The sequence below is a fragment of the Haemaphysalis longicornis genome, unplaced genomic scaffold, assembly GCF_048455015.1.
Source record: "Haemaphysalis longicornis isolate Haplotype H1 unplaced genomic scaffold, Haemaphysalis longicornis Haplotype H1 scaffold_4, whole genome shotgun sequence".
Classification (NCBI taxonomy): Eukaryota; Metazoa; Arthropoda; class Arachnida; order Ixodida; family Ixodidae; genus Haemaphysalis; species Haemaphysalis longicornis.
Genome location: NW_027526361.1, coordinates 70,348,058 through 70,366,512, shown reverse-complemented (window position 1 = coordinate 70,366,512; position 18,455 = coordinate 70,348,058). Strand labels below are relative to the sequence as shown.

The following is an 18,455-nucleotide window of genomic DNA, read 5'->3' as shown; positions in this document are numbered from 1 at the left end:
GTGGAGGACAACTGTAATAAATTAACCGACAGCCCAGTCAGAGACTAAGCATTCAGTGTGTATTCAATGCAGTAGCGGGTAAATTTAATACAATACCAGTGAAGTAGCAGGGGCTGATCGTGCACGGGACACCATTCCGCAGCGTTCCATACCAGCATAAACAAGGGCTGCTTCCATTTAGACGTCGAATGGGCGTGCTAATTTCTTATGCTTTTCGAGTAAAAGACGAGATTTCAGCAACAGAATGTTTCGCGCTATTCCAGCTCTCCAAAGGCGCAGTCGGTCAGCGTTACTGCCTTGGGGGCAGTACCGTGCAAAGCATCATATGCGGCCACGTACTTCGTATAAGATTAGAATCGCGGCAAAAACATATCACACGCAAATGTGTTGGGTTTCTCTCTCTCTCTCTCTCTCTCTCTCTCTCTCTCTCTCTCTCTCTCTCTCTCTCTCTCTCTCTCTCTCTCTCTCTCTCTCTCTCTCTCTCTCTCTCTCTCTCTCTCTCTCTCTCTCTCTCTCCTTAAAGCATATGACGCCATTTCCAGCACTTTAAAATGAGCGCGATATAAATTAGAACACTTCCTGCATGACATCACGCTACAATATACAAGGCAGAGAAATTGTATGACAGAAATTGTTTTGTGTAGTAACCTAAGTTTGTGTCCTCCTCAGTTGCTCGATTGTACTGAATGTACAGTGTTGCCTTAAATGCCAGGTTTAGCTTACCCAGGCTAGATATTGTGTTTTTTGGTTTACTGCATCGGAGACTTTTCCCTGGTGCAAGGTAAGAGCAGAGATGACATCGAAAAGCCGTTCAACGCTGATGTACCCCAGATTCATACACGCCATCATATACCTGAAAATAATGATCGATCTAGGCAAGCGACATAACGCTTTCAGTTGAGTGACAACAAAGGGACATCAGCGTAGAATGTGTCCTGCTTAACACTTTCTCTTTTCTATGTTTTTAGGTCTCACAGCCTGTTTGACCGGATACCCCGGAGCCAGCAGTGATGGACTTCACGTAGTTTGACTGCAACAGTGACAGTTGAGTTGTTCGTAATTCGAGGAGAGATCGCAAATGAACAATCTTAACATTACAACACATCACGGCTCATCCTCTTATATGGGTCGATTGATTGATTGTAGGGTTTAACGCGCCGACGCAACGCAGGCGATGATGCGCGCCGTACTGGAGGGCTCCGGATTAATTTTGACCACCCGGGGATCTTGAACGTGCGCCGAAATCTCGTACACACGGGCGTTCTCGCTTTTCGCCTCCATCAGAAGAGCGGCCGCCGCGACCGGGAATCGAACCCGTGTCTTCGTGCTCAGCAGCACAATGCCTTAGCCACTGAGCCACCACGGCGGGTCTCTTATAAGAGTCATCCTGTATTTTGTGCCAACATCTATACCCGGGCTTGCATATACTGTATCTCAACCGACGTTGCAACGTCGAATATGTCATTTCTATGCGTTTTGTTTTGTGTCCTCGAGATCGCAAAATTGATTCCCGGGCGGTTGTTAACGATCAACGACCGAAAACAAAGCTTCAGGAGAGCTTGATTAGTTTCGGCAGCAGCTAAATTAAAGGCGTTCATTTGGTTCAGCTCGAACGGTTTCTTACCGCTGCACCCATCACGCATACCAGCAAGTTGTTCACACTTGAGAGATATTTTGTTGGTTGCCCCGTCCGCACTTGAGCTTAGGTACGCTCCCGCATTGTTCCCGATAATTGTTGAAGTATTTAAAAAAAAAAATATCGGCCGTTCCGGGCGCCAGAAAAACAGGAAAATGTCTTGCCAGCTTATTAATTCCGGGCGCTCGCGCGCGCGCGCGTTCTTGTACGGGCACGGTTCCCGATGTGTTTCAGGCGCGCATAAACACTCGCTGATTGCTCCGAGCAAATTCTCGGGCGGAGAAGGGTATACGTGTCTGTGCGTCCACGGCACAGACGCGCGGCGTATACTGTGGCGGCCGCGAACCTGTCTGCTTGTTATCTGCGAACTCGCACCGCATTATGCGGCACTTTCGCCGGCACATTTGTTTCTGATTCCGCGGGCGCTGCTGCAGAGAGAGAGCGCACTTCCCGGGCCGACTGCTGCTGCCGCCGGCGCGCATATTTAACTGGCTTTGTTCTTTCAGAAGTGACAATGATTGATGGCATCTCCCCTCCGGCATTCATTCCACTGCTAATTAACAATCGATTTTTCAGGAGAGGACCGCCGCGCGCGCTCACCGAGGAATGCCCCGCCGCGTACATTCGCGTATATATACTGCGCACGCACAAAACTCACACGACGTCCCCTTTATTTCTTCTGTGTGCGTGCGCGCGCTTTTTGAGCGCCCCCGCGCGCGAGCGCCACGTGCTGCCGATCTTGCGGGCTTGTTCTTACTTTCGTGTTTTCTTTTTTTGCGTGTTCGATGCGGGTGTATGTCCGTGGAGCGAAAGCGAGGCGGAGTCATTCCTTCCTCGTATCCGTTTCTTCTTTCCTCCCTGTTCTTCTTTTTCCTTTCTGTATTTTTTTTCGTGTTCTGCATGTCTCATTTCGTTGTTGTATATTCCAGTTAAAACCTAAACGCCCTTTTTAAGCCTCGCTGCTACCTTTTCTTTTTTTTTTTTTCAAAGCTACTCACCTTTTGCTCTTTTGCTGCTCATCATTTTAACCGTCTACGAAATTAAATACATATTGTGTCCTTTTTGTTTCAGTTCTCGCTCCGACTTTTGTTCTTGCTTAATTTCGCGTCACGTGGTCGCTAAAACAAGCGCGGGGAATAGAAGCAAAGAAAGGCGACGTAACGCGGGCGGACCGAACAAAGGGAGAGCTAACGAAGGTGTGTGTATTTTCAATTCCACCCTATGGGAGCGGCCGCCTGCCAGAGCAGACGACGGGCGCGCACAACCGCTTCCTTTGCGGCGCACGACGCACACACGCACGCACGCACCGACCTGCTCGTCTTGTATTTGCTTAATCGAGAAGCTCGCAGCCCCGTCGCCCCGGGTTCAGTTCCCACTTTGTTCAATTCCTCCTGACACCGTTGCCTTTCAACGCCGCAAAGGGAGGAAGGGCGGCTGGCGAGAGCGAATTTTTTGGAAGAGAAAAGAACACTTCGGCCCGTTTCGAAAACAGTGGAGATAGAAAGAGAAAAAAGAGATTCCTTTCGTTACTCCTCCTTTTCTTCTGGTTTTGCGTAACAATGTGTGCAGTGACAATACAAAGGGAAGAAGAAGGGATTGAGAGGAATATATAAGCAAACGGGTACCGAGGGATCGATCCACTTTCTTGGCAAGTTACCAGGAGTTCTTGCGTGAATTTGAGGTGCGCGGTGCTTTTTTTTTTTTTTTGTCGCCGAGAATAATAATGTTCTTCGAATGAGCCAGTTCCTTTTTATCGTCACGCTTGGTTAAACGAACGTAACTAAGCGATACTAAATATTTGTTCTCTCCGTAATGCGGGGTGAGTATACAATTACTTTGTTTGTTTTATTGTTTTAGTGTGACTGTTTTGGTTTGTTGCAATCGTTTTACTACAGATTGCTTTATCGCCGCTTTTATCGCGAAGCGACTTCCTGTTGTCACGATTACCATGAGCAAAGTATAGAGGGATTGATTTTTCGTTGTATTTAAACTTGATTATGTTAATAACCGATATGCGTTGAGCGATAAATTTTGAAGGCCAACTTTGTATCAATGCGATTTGCTCAAATTTTGCTACAAATGCGCAGAATAGTTCATGTTAGGGTGAGTTTTTTTTACGCGCGCGAACCGTCAAGAATGAGGAAAAAATATTTAAATATGGATACTCGTGAATTAGGATTGAGCACATCAAGCCGGATTTTTTAAACATCTCGATCAGTGAAAATAAGACTAAATGAACCAGTTTGTATGTTTACAGAAAACTAGCACATATTTTTATTGACGATATTTATGACAGCCCACTAGCTGGAAAAAAAAAATTCGACTCTTTTTGTAACGATCTAGTATGGAGGATATATAAGAAAACCGAAAAAGGGTAAAAGGTGGACCAGTAGAGATTCTGATCGCTCGAATGAGGGCAGTACAGCAGCCTCTCGTGTTGGCCATTGTCACATTGCGTCACATGATCACAGCGTTAGCTCTGATCTGATGCAGGGATGAAATAAAGAAATTCGGGGGTAAACTGTGGACTCGAGCAGCGCAGAACAGGAGCGGCTGGAGGTCACAGTGGGAGATGCTTTCGTCCTGCGGGGGACCTGAGTAGGTTGATGATGATGATACTTCTTTTTGGTTGCGAGTGCAAGACAGTTACCTCTTGAGGGGTCGACTTGACTTGCAACTTTCTCGTGATACTTGGATGGCTGCAGGTCCGTAAGGAAAACAGGTGACTTCACATTCCCGTTTCATTGAGATTCTCTCACATAGTGTTGCTCGCCGCGGCTTCCGCCCTTCTCAGTGCTTGATGGGGGGGAAACACCTACATAACACATCGTGATCGGCTGTCCGACGCCTTTAAAACCAAGCCGTCGGAGTAATTGTATTTAGTCCATTTGTTTCTCATTCCAAACCTATCTATCATGACTTAAACATCCTTCCCCTTCATCAGTTATTCAGCCTTAAATTATTAGTAATTATGGACAGACTCAATCATTTCGAAGCTCACATAGATGGAGTCAATAATCATCACCTTGTCAATACTAATTGCACTATATTACCGTGCTAAAAACTATTTTGTTCAAGGTTTAAACGATATACCCACCTAAGACTTACTTTGACTTGATCTTGTTCTTTAGCCGTAGCACCTTATATTATTCTTTTTTTCTTTCATCTTTTTCAGTTTATTTATTCTACGCATCATTTTTTTATTGTGCAGTTCGTCACCATATTTTGAAAACCCACACATATATTCTATAACATATATACAACTTTTCTATTTATTGTACACATGCTTTCGTTTTTCTTTACTGTGCACTTTGTCACCATGTCTTGAAACCCACATGTATATTCTGTAACCTGTTATGTTCATGTGACAATACTTATCATCTATTAGTGTGCTTGCTTTTATACCTATGTTGTTTTCACCTGTTTTGTACTAGTCTAAACCACTAAACCCTTTATCGCACCGTTACCCCAACTAATAGATATAAGAGTCGCCGACCGACTTTGGGACCTCCCCCTGTAATGTTTTCATGGTGTATTTTTTCTTTGTGCTGGAATAAATTCAGTTCAATTCAATCCAATTCATCGCTTACCAGCAAGTTTCCTCTCTTTATTACAAGCAAAGCTGCCTATGGCTAGGATCCAGCCGATCATATCCGGCAACAGTGCGATGTAGGCAAGAACCACACACAAGCGTAGCACCACGTTGCGGCGCCAACTCAAATTCCCCGGGATCGTAAAACTATGCGCCACACCTTCAGCGTATAAAAAATTCATAAAAAGGAAAATAAATGTCCTACGGCCTCCGTGTTTAATTTAGGACGGCTTATATTTTCCCTAAACATGTCTTTTTAGCAGTGCAATTGTGTTGAGAGGTGAAGCCGAATTTAAAAAGATCGCTGTAAACTTGGTTTTTATAAGATGGCTTTTCCACATTAACGGCTGGTTGCACAGTGAAGCACGTCCATCTTCGGAGAGAGCAAAGTTAGAGAAAGTGGCCCTAACTCTTGCTTTATCGAAACTATTCCAAAACAAGTTATATGAAAATTAGCCACTAAAACGAATCCAAAATTACGCCGAATTTTATCCATTCAACATTACAGAGTTCACAGTGAGGTTGTTAATAATGTGGAATTCTAGGGTGCTGTCAATACATGGGCATTTACGGGAGGAAAGCGGACAGCCCCATGTTTGTCCACTGGAATAAAACTCTAGTTCGTCAAAGTTTTGTTCAAGTAGTTAACCAGGAACAATGCTCAATCGCAAATTGCAAACAAACGTGCCCCTCTGACTACGACCCGGTCAAAGCATATTGTCGCTCACGTTGGGGCTCGGCATCACAGCTTTGCTGGTCATACTTCTTCACGGAGTGGAAGGGCACTGTGTTTTTTACTGATTGATTGATTGGCAGTTGCGTCGTGCGCCTCGAAAGCAAAGGTAAGAAGAGTTGCGCCAAAAGTTCTAAACAACGAATGTTGTCTCGAAAGGTATCCGGGGAAAGGCATCCTGAGAAAGGTATCCTGGCAGAAACGCCAAGGCGCAAAGAATACACATACGCTGCATGCTTCCCCCTCCCCAGGTTTCGCGTTAGTCGAGATGGCCCGGGATTTTATTATTATTTCTGGCGTAGTCCAAGCGTCCATTTAGGTGAGACGTAACGGTCACAACAGGCAAGGAGTCGCAGGGCAACGGGACAGCCGTAGTTCGGGCAACTTATCTGCCGGGCGGCGGCGGCGGCAGCAGAGGCCGATTATGCAGCAGCGAAGTCGGCGGTGCCGACGCATCGTCGTCGTCGACGCGGACAGATCGAAGCCGCTCTTTCGTGACCGAGAAGAATACAATAAGGACTCGATAAGGCAGTTGCTCGTCGTCTCGCGGATACAAACGCCGGCGCAGAGCGGGACCCTCCCCGCAGCCATCGATCAGCGCTCGGGCCACGTGGGCGAGGGGAAAAAAGGCGCACGACCGAGGAAGCGTCCCCCAGCGTCGTCGGGCCACGTCGGCCGGCCAGCCCTGGCAGGCGGTGCGCTGCGTGATCGATTGCCGTGCGCAGGTAGACGTCGCTAACGACCCCGCGACTGGTCCGCACCGCTGACGGCGGCGACACCAGGACCCGAATCGAGCGTCCCCGAGTCGATTCGCTTGTGTCGAAGCTGCCGCTGTCCCGTCACGTGGTCCCCGGCCAAAAAGCAGACCTCCTTTTTACATACCTTACGCTCTCGCGACCGCTTTCGTAATCCATAATAGAGACGTACCACGCGAACCGACCAGCGGGCTGCAGCCATCCATCCATGCCTGTATGCAGCGAGTGCCGAGGACAAGCAGACGTGGAGGAGGGGAGACGGAGGAGGCCACGTGGACAACGCTGCCGCGCGACGGGCTGCTTCGAAATTGATTCCGTTTTTGAGGCATACCATGCAAGGGGGGTTGTTGATAAGCGGGCTGCCGGAAAGCAGACGCCGCTCCTGTTTGCAGTGCGCCCACAGCGGCAGCCGACCGTGCAGGATGGAGGGAATACGCCAGCGGGGTCGCAAGTGCGTCTAGCCGTCAAACACAACTGAGGGCTGCAGCCGCGAAAGGGCGGACGGCGCCCTCTTGCAGTGGTTAGTAAGAATGTTAGCATTCCCTTCGTTGCCTAGCCTTTGCAGTTGTATGCTGATCACACGCAAATGTGGTAGATCACAAGAACTGTGTTAGCATGCAAGGTATAATCGTGGCACCCTTGTCCATTCTGAAGTAGGCCTGTACCTCTCGATCTCAAGGGACGACTGAAAGAAGGCGAAATGAAGCGCCGAGCTTCTCAGTTTTGGGGAGAAAATAACTGAATGCATTAAATGAACCAGTTTCTTTTCTCGGCCCTCTACGTTTAACAATTTTCTGAATGACATAAAGAGTATTGTTCGATGGCACTTTCTTGATAGCGTTTGTGGTGCAGAAAAGAGCAAGTACTCCGTAGAAAACATTTATGGGGTCTTCTGCTACGCGTTACCAAGTTAAAATAGGCGAAGAAAAAAAAATGAACACGTTTTTTTCTTTTTTTTTGATGCGGGATGGTGGGAAGGGCCCGTGCTGGGGAATTGTAAAAGGGCGAAAGGAGATGGAAAGGGGTGATAAGAAGGGTGGCAGTGTACATACTGCAATTACTGCTTTCCCATACATCTGCAAGGCAAAAACAAAGCAGACGATGCAATAAAAGCCGTCTTATCTAGTTGATTGTCGGCATTTACATTGCAATCTGCACTTCATACTTCCAAGGGGCATGATTTCTCGCTGCACGCGGAATTTTACCGTCTGTTTCGCCTGCTTGTTCGTACCTATGCTTCAAGAGCTGCCATTAAAAAAAAAAGCATTAGGCAATAGATCTGTCTGTATTGTCATTCCAGAGCACTGCTAGGCGGGTAAGCGACGCTGTACCCACACTCTTAATCTGGTTCCACGTAAGATCCACTTAGTAACTGGAACTTTTTTGCAAAAAAGTTCCAGTTATATAATTGGAACCGTGTTCCACATATCCTGAAAATTAAGTGGAACAGTGCACCACATATTTTTGCAACTAAATTATGTGGATCGGTGTTCCAAATAAAAGTATGCGGATCACTGTTCCAAATAAAAGGGTAGTTTAAGTTACTGGAACATTGATCCATGTAAAATGATTATGGAATTTATCCGGTGCGCCGTTCCAGGTACCTTCAGACCAGCTGTTTATATAAAACGGTGTTCCTATAGGCATTAGGAAGCTGTCTATGGGACTCCACTTTTCCAATATTTCTGCTTTCCTGTCGGTATACACCGAGGTCATATGCCAGGCTGGCGGATGCATTGGTATCAGCAGGAAACCGCAAGCACCATTTTAACACAGCCTTGATATATGACCCGCAGTGATACCAACAATTGGAAAGCAGAAACCACCGCAGCAGTGTGGTCCCTGACAGTTCCCAACAGTTGCCTATCGGAGCACAGTTCTATATAAAAGTTGGTCTGAGGCACCTAGAGCGGCACACCCTCTTTGGCTTCACCCGCAGAATCCTGTGCTGGGTTTCAGCTGCATATAAAAGAAACAATATACTGCATTAAAATACGCACGAAACAAACTATTATGACTCATACACTGCTTTTCAACATATTATACAACTTTATTGGGTGTTAGTATTCATACATTTTAGATTTGAATAGCGGTCTATTTTAAATTGCACAGAAAATGACCAACGTACAAGGAATAAATACCATAACGATAACACTAGGCTCCAAGTGGCATTTTCACATGATATTCACTTTTACTCAAAAACATGGTTAATAAAGACGGTATTAGGGTCGACTGCTTCATAAATAAATAGACGTGTGCGTCTACCGCGGCACTGACACAGACATTATACAACAGTGAGCATCAAATATGCTGTCTTATCAGATAAACCAAGGTAATTCAAAGGCGGAATTACTCATTGCGCTTGACATACTGTGTTTACGCATAACTGTTTGGGAAAATGCAGTTTGTTATTAAATTGTAAGGAAAGGCCTAAAAACAAGCCATACACGGTTGTATTATCAGAAACCTACAACAGTGCAGTGCAAGAGTTTAGGAAAACAACGCTCGAGCCAAGATTAACGATAAAACATTTTGACACGAGAGGTCACATGCGGCAGTATGCCACAATTAAAACATGATTATTAAAGATAGTAGTTTCCTGACACCAGACGTAAGTGCAACATCAAGCTATTTGTAGGCAAAATAGACTTTATGAGCGTCCTGCAAAGGCCTTTGACTTAAGGCACGTTACTTGACCAAACAATTTGTAGTTGTTTAAAATAATTCATCCCAGGAAATCTCACAAAAGCTAGCGTGAATCTTATATAATTTTGCAAACCAGGTAGCTGGAAGCATGTTACACATAATAAAATTTAACAAGCAGACTAATTATATACGTCATCAATTCAAGCGGGAACAAGTCAGACATCCTTAAGAAGCAAACAAGCCAGCGTTGAATCATACAGGGGACCAGTTTTACAAAGCAGACTTGAAAGCATTTTTTCCAGCCTCAACGTTTTACCTTAGGTAAAATTCACAGTTGCGTGCTATAAAAACCCTCCCGTCTTGCTGTCAGTGTAATTGTGACCAAATCCCTGCTTCCGCCAAGCAAGAAATGCAACTTTGTTCAAAGGAGAAGACTTGTTCAAGCCAAATAAGCACATTTTAAATTATTCTACGGCATGGGTGTCAGTTCACTTACAGTACTAAAATTTGTCAATGAAGGCGCAAGCCATCTGCGTAAATAAGCACTGTCACTTTTGCATCAGCAGCAGCACTGCCACGAAAAGAAAAAAATCTCATGAGCTACACTTGAATAACAAGGACGTTACAATGCGGTGCCAAGAACTACATTAACACCCACTATAGATTCAAAGACAGCCTGCGCATTGTGCCAATGATGAAAAATAAGGCACAACTTCAGTGTTTAGTTGACATGAAACTTGCATGTGCCAGTAACTTAAACCTCTTCATCTGATTTCGCCCCCTTCATGCTTTTCATCTGACCTCCTTCATGCCTTTCAAGAGATACTTTAACCTCTACCAATAATTTATAATCCCAAGTAGAGCTGAACACTTCAAGTATTTCAACAAAGACTCCAACTTAAATGACACCAGGCCACTGTCAAATTTCTCATGCTTTCCAAGAACTCCCTGCAAAAGTCCCAAGAACTCTTCAAAGGCACACAACCATAAGAACATGATGACACGATGAAAAAGATGACATATGCGGCGAAGAGGATGACCACATCCTGAAGTGACAATGCAGGCGGCGAATCCGTGATGTGTTTCTTGCGGGCAATATTGATGGCGCCAGTCCCTTCTCTCAGAATAACCGGGCCTCGAGAAGACATACTGCTCACCTCATGTACCTTCAAGGAAACAAGAATATTTTGTTACATGGTTGCTTTAAATGAGTGAGTTGCTTAGGCCCTTTCATAACACAGTAATTGATTTAAAATCAGTGATTTCTCGCGTTTTTTCTGGGAGTGCTGCTAAAGGTGAAAGTGCGCTAAACAATATCCCCACAGACAATCAATGAAATTGCCCTGATTCTGGAAAGTATCCCACCTTGCTGCCTCGGTATCCTGAATATAAGGTTTTTTTATCCTTGAGAGGTTTCGTTTATTAATCAAATAATAATTACTATAATCACCTTTCGGCATTATATTTTACACACCTTCTCTCTGCAAAAAATGTTCTCTGTACTGTATAATGTGCTCCCTAGAATGCTGTAGTGAGGCTGGCTTAATATAACTTACAGCTAAACGATGTTTCTACCGCAAAAAAATAAATGGCCAGTCATAGGAAATCATAAATATCGCACTGTGGCAGAAATTTTTTGGGGAATTAGTTCCACCTAAAATATTTCCCTCTCGATATGTATTACCTCCATGGTTCGTAGTGGTATGAGGCAGAAGTTGAGCTGACTAATGCTGAAGTAGGCTGTTGCACAATTTTCTTATAAATCACAACTATAGCACATTTTCTTGCAGACAACACTTTCTGTGCTCTAAACAATTCCCTTAAAAAAATTACCCCTTATTTCACCACCTGTCAAAATCCAATGCAAGCATTACTCATGCTACGGCTGTATTTGCGAGTATTATTGGTGCTACGGGCGTATTGAAAGCGGGAAATTTAAATCGTCAGTTGCCACCGTATTGTTGTAGCAGCAACCACGTTGGGCGTGTCCGTGGTGCTGGCAAATCATCGCAACAACTCTCAAGTGTAAAAGCTAAATATTTACAAAACTAAATACAAAATAGTGGACTTTTTGGCCACTGTTGGAGCATCAATTTAGTTGGAGCATCATTGATTTACATCAATGACATAGCATGCAGCCTAAAATCAGCAATTCGCCTGTTTGCGGATGATTGTGTAGTATATAGAGAAATATCTAATCCAGCCGATACAATTATCTTGCAATCTGATCTGATTAAGCTAGAGGAATGGTGTAGCCGCTGGCAAATGGACATCAATGTAGAAAAAACCAAACACATAATGTTTAGTCCTACCCCCGAGGCAGTTCCTGTTAATTACAAAATAAATGATAATCCAATAGATTCAGTTCAATCGTTTAAATATTTAGGTGTGTTCTTCCCGGCGAATTTAAAGTGGACGTGCCATATAGAATACATAACTACTAAAGCCCTTAAAAAACTTGGCCTTCTCAAGAGGCGCCTACATTTAGCCACCAAGGAAACCAGGTTTCATGCATATAATTGCCTTATCCGGCCCTAACTAGAATACGGTGCAATCATATGGCATCCTCAGGGCGCAAACTTAACTAACCTCTTGGAATCCGTCCAGAACAAGGCAACCCGGTTCATTACGTCCTCGTACTCGCGTTACCAAAGCGTATCTTCTTTAAAGGATTCACTTCATTTTCCCTCGCTTGCCACGCGCCGAAAGTTGGCTCGACTATCTTTTTTTCACTCGCTGTACCACAGTAGCACGCCGTTTTCCCAGCTTCATATCATTCCACCGCCTCATATCTCTGCCCGGGTTGACCACATTTTCAAAGTTAAACCAATTTTCGCTAAAACAGAAAGATATAAAAACTCTCCTTTAGTCCTTGCAATCGCAGAATGGAACTCGTTACCTGCTCACATCGCAGAACTGTCCGATTCATCATCATTTCAACATGCACTCAAAACCTTTCTTGAAGTTCTTTGATGTCGCATAAATCTTTCTTGTGTTTTTCTTTTTTTTCTCTGTATCTTTTTTGCCCCCAGTAGAGTGTACTGTTCGCGCTCTTTTGTTTTTGCTTACTGTTTTAAGTGTATTTCGCGTGAAGCCCTTTTTTCATTAAATGTAATGTATTGTTGTTTGGCGTTGTTTCTGGATTGTACTTTCAGTTTCTCGATGCAATAGTCATGTACACCTTCTCTGCCTTCATTTATGTCCTGCTGGAAAAATGTACTGTACTTTCGATTATAACCCCACTCTATCCCCCCCTATGTAATGCCCATTCGGGCCTTTAGGGTATGTAAATAAATAAATAAATAAATAAATCCGTAATAGGCGGAATGTGAACACAATGGCCAATATTGGCGTTCACGATAACTTGTTAGGAGTGAGATTTTATTAGGATGAACAGCCCCAGAAATTGAGTCCCGCAAAAACAAAATGCCAGCTTACCCAACCAAAATTAAGACCCGGGTGTTTCTGCCAGGGACGTCTCAAAGTGCACTTCCAGGAAAGTTTCGCTAACGTGTTCCGAAAAGCTCCTACTGTCACCTTGAGCCGCAGGCCAAGCTGTCACTGAAAAGAAGTTCAAGTTTCAAACCATTAGTTACAAAGAAACTACCTAAAAACGCGCCATGAAAGACCCAAAAATGGCAGTGCGTACTTACTTGTAGAATGCAATGATTTCATCCCGTGCAAGAGCTTTAATGTGTTGCCTTCTGATGATACACTTCCAAGAAGGGGTCCGAATACAATTAAAATGGCCATATGCATTCCTTGTACAGCTGTTTTAGGTCTATCTTCGCCCTATTGCCTAGAAAATAAACAGTACAAAAATATCAGAGCATAAATTTATGCCTTGCTTTACCCAGGGAGCACGAGAAAATATTGAACAATGTCTGATTCGTTCCACGAAAGTCGAATGTCTTTTTTACAGCGGAAGCCCTGGTAATCTTTTCTTGCTAAACAATTTGAGATATAAAAATATTTGAACATACTTTAAGCTCACCTGTCCTTGGTCTATGCGAACTGGTGAATATCTGCACAATATGCACGACTCAAAAGGTACTCTTTTGTGGCTTATGAGCTCCACAGGGCATTCATAATCCGCCGCACTCTCCCCGACGACCCTTCAGCATGCCGAAGATGTCTCCAGCCAGTAAATGCCACAGCCATGACTTCGCAGGAGCATGTAAAGAATGGAAATAATTTGTTTTCATTTTTTTTTTTTGCAGAGAAACAAAAACATTTGTCACAACCTATCAGTGGAGGGCCAAATGTCTCCACAGTCAGCCACAGACTCTTTCTGAACAGGTCATAGAGTATGAACACAGAATGTAGCAATCTGCTTCTGCAGTATAATTTCTACGTTCAAAGGAGAACAAAAATGGATTAATGTTTGGTGCACATCATGATTCAACAACTTTGCACATGAGCGTTTCGAAAATTATTCCAACCCTGTAGCTGCCTCTGACATTGATAGCATAAAATGGCTGGAATGAATTATTTTTAAACTTACTTTGTGACGTTAAAACTTCTAATAGTCCACACGTGAGCTTTATGGGTAATTATTCTGAGGTCTCAGGTTACCACTGACATTGACAGCATAGAAACGGCTCCACACTTTCTGCGTGTTTCCACCTGATTTCCCCTCCACAAAAGGGACATTTTGTTACTACGCTGCTGCTCAGACAACCACTTTCTCTTGCATTTCACTACACGCCAGGGAGCCAACTAAAGTTGACTAGTGTAAATAGACCATCTGAATTCATCGAAGGCATTGGAAGAAACGGGGAACAACTACACACACAACACAGATAAACGTAAGCAGTGCTGCCGCCAACGTCTTGAACGCACATCAACATTAGGCGGAATAGCGTGATTAGCACAGTAAATGTATGGCTTTCAGAAGACCAACACAACGCAATTAACACGGAAGTTTGAAAATACCGATAAGGCTAAAGACAGACGCTCCGACAAACAAGCCGCGCAGTGTGTGCGCGCGAGACAACAGCGTGCGACTAACCCGAGAAGATTCAGTACCGCTGACAGGTACAGCAACCGTCAATATACAACTAAGCAACCCCACACCATCAGGGGACATGCAGACTCGAGAAATGCGCGCACCAGCAACTTTCTAAATAGCCCTAGCTAACGTATGCAGTCAGAAATGTCAAGCCGACTCCGACCCACAAACACACAAGCTTAAATGAATAACGGCCGCAAACGTTTCTCGCATCGAACAGGCAGCGGAGCGGCACGTTTATCGGACGCAGTGATGAACAAGTCAATGAACAACAACCGTTACCAGACATAAATAAGCAGCACTGACCTTTTTTGCGCCTCCCGGCAAAACTTCACTTCGTCGAACAGTAAATACAGCCCGAGGACATGAAGAAATCCGTAGTTTCACGCCACAACCAAACTGGTAACCGTTCCCGCCAGTCTGACCGACTGTTCATTTAGTACATCAGGCGCATAACGCGAGCAATCAAGAACACCGCTATAGAAGGCCACTGGTGGCGCTGCATGCGGACGAACAAAAACTAGCTTGTGAAAACGTTGAGACGTAGGGGCGCTGCTGTCGTTAAAAGTGTTCACGCAGTCCCGTTTTTCCCTTATCGTCGTTGTACCCGTTGCCGTCCCACTATACCACGCATCAACGCAAGCGGCTCTGCCTTGCGGCTGTCAACGCATGCGCACGGCATGCCGCACTGAAGTGGCGGTCGTTTCGTAATGGTTTCGGCCAACTTTTTCTTCCTCCGTGCCTTGGGCGATGCACGCCGTGGCCAGTGACCAGTCCGCGGAACAGATCACAAACTCGGCACCCTTGATCGCTTATATTTGCTTCGGAAAATGGGAGTAGGCCTCTAAGCGGACGCCTACGCGGCTCTGAGGCTGGAACAAAGAGCTCAGATATTAGCCAATTTAACACGTTAGTTGGGCCAAAGTTGTTTCTCGCCGCGGGCCGTGAGCGCGTGCGGTATGTGTGCATAAACTTCGATGACAGCTTTATTTCGTTCTTTGCAGTGAAAACAAAACGACGCTTCTTTATTGACTGCGTTCTCTTGACAACAAGTCTTTCCAATACCAATAATATATACTGCGACGCTCTTTGATATCCACGTTATAGAAAACTACTTCCGTATAGTGAATCCAGTGTGATTACTCGCTAATAAGCGAGTAATTATACACCTTCCCGTTTTCCAGCAGTTTGTCTTCATGAACACCAATAGTGCAGGAAAAGAGCAACGGGGGGACCAGGAGGAGAAGGCAGGTCATTCGGTGAACTTGAATTACTATGGCAAGTAACAACATTAGGGTAACACTGCGAATTTTTGCGATACTGCAATGCATAATTTGAAATAAGAATGACATTTCAGTATAAATATATAGAATGTAAGGCAGATGCCGCGGGGTAGATTTACTTCTCCGGGTTCTGTGTCGTTCTCCTCCTGCAAAGAGGCTTTCGTTTTTGCTTGTGAAAATTAATAGCCGGAACGAGACAAAATACAAAAACGAACTTCTTAGCATATAACTGCATGCGTAGCATGATGTGTGCGGTGTAAAATGTGACGCAGTCGGTTACCATTATGTATGTACCCCATCACAACATAAGTAACGTGGACTAAGTACCATTGAGCGCGTACTACACCACAGCGAGATGATGACTGAGTGTTGAACAAAAACTGCCGTTTCTGCGAAACTTTGTAATCCAAATGCATAAAATGTAATGGCCTCAATAAGTATTTCGTAATGAAGATGTTCACAAAAGCACCACGCTATAGCAGCTATGGCAGCTGCCATAGCTGCTATAGCAGCGCTATAGCAGCTATGGCTTTGCCCGAACGGCAGACGGGAAAAGGGAAGACGTTTAGTCCTTCTCAAATTGAAGTCACTGGTGATTTTGTATACTTGACGCCTCAAATTAGAAAAATACGATGTTCACGAAAGCGGTTTGGGTGCCGCAGAACAGCTGGAAATGGGTTCCTGCAATTTCTTCTTTTGCCTAAAATATCCTCCTCTCGACATTTTTAATGTTTTGTACGGCGTTGACAAAAAAGTGGGATTTCGTTTTCTGTCAAAGGACATCACTAAAACTACAGCTTAGCCGTATTATGAAAGTTAACTGCTGCAAGGCAGTTTCATAGATGTCGGCGAAGTTCATTAAATTTTATGTGCGGTGTGCGCGTGTATATTAAACGCGCACGTGCATCTTGGGTCAAGAAGCACCTAATATATATGCGGTTCATTGTTCCAGTTGATGCATGAAAGAGAGCATACTTCACTGCCATGCACGAGTTATGCGGAACAAGACACGAGCAAAAAATATACAAACGCACTCTCCCCAACCGTTTACTGGGACATAAGTGGAACAGTAACCGGAACCGCCGACATCGCATGACCCCATTTCTTCGGTTCCAGATAAAAACCACGAACATAAAGAAAACAAGCTAACGGTTCCAGATAATATCCACCTATATGCTGCGTTCCAGTTATTCTTTCGTTTGGATCCACATCAAATATATGGATCACCCTTGTTAACTGGAACTTATATGGAACCAGATTAAGAGTGCACTGGCTGGCTGCTTTCGTAAGTCCCATGCCAGTATACATTATTAGGAAAAAAATCCAAGTAAGCGAGGCTGCAGGGGAGCAAATTCATTAATTTAAAGAGGCTTCGTAACTTATAGTCAAGATTTTCAGACCTCATACTGGGGCGGCGTATTTCATATTCATTTTAATGCTATGACATCACCAGCTTTCTGGCTCGAAGGGCTGACCACTCCAAAACCTAGTAAAACCATTGCAGAAAATAAATATATTCGGCGTTTGAAGTCGACTTGGATTCGAACGCAACGAAAATACTTTGCGGAACACGGAATAGCGTTTGTTTAGTTTGTTGTCTAGATTTAAAACAGTCAGTTTCATTGGCTCCGGAACGTGGTACAGCATCGCGCGAAGCTGAGAACTGCACACAAACCAATAATTTTCCCTCAGTATTATCTGGGCAGAAATAATTTGCATTGCCCGGAATGACTCCAAAGTAAGCAGCCAGAAAGCTGTACATGATAAGGCATGCTGCCAGCGCACCCAGCTACCATTTTCACCCTTTCTAATGGCACTTAACAGGCATCGATAAAATAATGTAAGTGAGAGCGTTTGTCGCCCCACGAAGGCAGGAGTTGCAAATGGAGCGGCCGCTTAGCGCCCCGCACGGCAGCGGCTCTTCCACACCACGATTTAACACGCGTCGACAAGTGCATCTATAGCGGGGTCGCGACAGCGACTTGCATTATGCATACACGAACACGTCCTCATGCCATCTGCGGCGGCTCAGCGAAAGGCGAGCGCTCGGCCCGGCCGGCGGATAGGAGGAGAGATAGGGCGTCTCCACAGCCCATGACACGCACGTATCGGGAAGTGAAACAAACGCAAAGAGAAGCAAGGGTGGCGAACCATCCAGAGTGCATTAGAAGAAGCGCGTTTCATCGGCACGTCTCTCCACGCGACGACGAGGCGCGAGGCGGCGACATCAGCGGCGCCATCCGTCTCTGTCACGTCTGTCCGGCGGCATGGCAACGCAAGCAAAAGCAACGGCAGCCGCAGGGAGACGGGCGAAGAGGAGCAGACGTTGTCGTCGTGCTCGGAGAAACGCGACGTGGCCGGGCATTGCTAGGCAGGCCAGGCGCTGATGGCGCAAGCGGCCGAAGCGAGGCTAAGTCGCGCACGCACCTACAAAGGAAAGCGAAGCACGCCATTGAGTGAGCCTGGGGGAAGGGGGCAAGGGCCTGCTGAAACCGTCCAGCGAGCAGCGGCCGCCGAAAGAGCCGAGAAAGGGACTCGGAACGCGCAGAGTATGACCAATATTGCAGCCTGACATCGACCAGGGACGTTGACAAACTCAGAGAAAAGCGCTCCGAGGAAGGAGCGGAGGGCGTTGGGCGGCAGAGAGGACTTCGGCGATGCTTTCCTCCCCTGCGGAGCGAAGACGTCAGAGAAAACGCGCTATAGCAGACGTCGTCGGAAAGAAGGCACCGCCACTGCTGCGCGACGACGAACTGAAGCGGTGACGCGCGCCCGATGGAAGGAAACGTGCTCCGATTC

The 18,455-nt window shown here is 45.3% G+C and overlaps 1 long non-coding RNA gene across 1 annotated transcript; it reads right to left on the bottom strand.

Annotated features, from left to right (window-relative positions):
- Positions 1-12,767: 12,767 nt before the first annotated feature.
- LOC144178897 (uncharacterized) lies at positions 12,768-13,542 on the bottom strand. Its single transcript, XR_013324091.1, has 3 exons — positions 13,357-13,542; positions 13,016-13,161; positions 12,768-12,923 (listed from the first exon to the last, which is right to left on the bottom strand). It is a non-coding gene; the product is annotated as an uncharacterized LOC144178897 (long non-coding RNA).
- Between the last annotated feature and the right edge of the window lie 4,913 nt (positions 13,543-18,455).